Below are 1,508 nucleotides of genomic sequence, written 5' to 3'. Positions count from 1 at the left end.
TGGGACTCGCAGCCTCCCTTCTGTCAGGCTGCAGAAGGGCCCTAGTGATTCCCGAGGCCCCTTGAGTTGTCCCTTCTGTTTAAGGCACAGCTTTTTAAAATGGTTTTTAAGGGAAGTACGCATAGTGACAGAGTGGCAATTTGCAGAGCACAGTCTCTCAGTAATGTAACCTTTTTAGACTGTTAGTATAATTTCACATGCCTTATGGGCAAAAATTGAAGGCTTTGTCTTGAGTAAAATATGTCACCGGCCTGGTTCCTAACTCCAGTATTCAATGCTGCTGAAAACTACTTTAGATAAGATCTGAAAACTAATGTACTAACAATGTTAGCACCTCAGTAGTTTTCTCATTAATTCTCAAGAACATTACAATTTCAGTAAGGTATTTGGTGGCTCAGGTAAACAATATTATCTTTTGAATCAATAGCGTCTGACCACTGGGTCTTCTCTGGAGCTTTGCAGGACATAAGCATGAATGTTTTGATGTGTATGTGTAGAGGGTTCTATGCTGATATGGTAGTGGAGTTTAGATAATATGAGGCTAATAGTTTAATGCAATCAAAATGACTGTGAAAGGAGTTTCCTTCGGGGGGAAAAAAAAAAGTGGTATTCAAGCAGAAGCTTGCAGGCCTATGAAGACGAGTATTGCTCATCAGGTCAGGAAGCTGAGCCTGTATTGACTTGTCACATGACACTGGCATGCCAAACTAAATTCATAGAAAGAGTTATGTATTGCAGTTGTCAACACTGTCATCATGAATTTTGGGACGTCTTAGAATATCTAGTGAAATCTTTAGTCCCTGTGAGGCATGGGGATGATAACATGCTCGTTAAAGGTGGTAAGCCTGTTGGGGACACAATGAAACCAACTAAAAGAGAATGCCAAGGAAAAACAGGCAGCAGTCCCTGCCAGACTTGACAAACGGTAAACACTTTCCAGGAGTTAGACTTACTTAGTTCCATTCATTCAAAAAACAGAGAATGAAATTCCTTTCCTAACTTTGCTTCTCTTCCCTTTTTTGTTCCTCTCTCACTGCATTTGCACACTGTCATTCATTTTGTTATACCCAATAGCCCCTTGTAAGTAAACGAGTTAATTTCATATTGTTATGACATCTGATTTGGGGCAGGAACTCAGGTATTGGCCATCCACATTGCAGGGGAGCATCCTAACTGTCTGGATTCATACTTTTTCATCCAGTGAATATTTATTTATGCAAAACGGAACAGGTCCAGCTAGGATATCTACACATTTTCTCTGGGTTATCCTTAGTCTTGTTGGATAATACACTTACTGAATACAGGAGATCTGTATTAAAAAGCTCCAGATGCGACAAAATCATCAGACATCTCCCAGTGTAGGTCTATAAATGTGGGGTTATTGGGTAGAAGCTGAGAGAGAAAAAATCAGGTTTTTGAAACAGAGGATGCCAGTGCTGGAGAAATAGGGTTCCTGGACAGTGATTACAACTGAATTTCATTCCACAGGGGTTATTACATCCGTGCCC

At 40.5% G+C, this 1,508-nt stretch overlaps 1 protein-coding gene across 1 annotated transcript in view; it reads left to right on the top strand.

Moving 5' to 3' along the window:
• LCMT2 (leucine carboxyl methyltransferase 2) overlaps positions 1–1,508 on the top strand; it is a 70,399-nt gene that overhangs the window by 41,777 nt on the left and 27,114 nt on the right. The window lies entirely within an intron of this gene.

This window comes from Pygoscelis adeliae, unplaced genomic scaffold (genome assembly GCF_000699105.1).
Source record: "Pygoscelis adeliae isolate BGI_AS28 unplaced genomic scaffold, ASM69910v1 Scaffold271, whole genome shotgun sequence".
Taxonomy (NCBI): domain Eukaryota; kingdom Metazoa; phylum Chordata; class Aves; order Sphenisciformes; family Spheniscidae; genus Pygoscelis; species Pygoscelis adeliae.
Note: the sequence above shows the minus strand (reverse complement) of the source record. Positions and strands in the feature narration are given on the sequence as shown.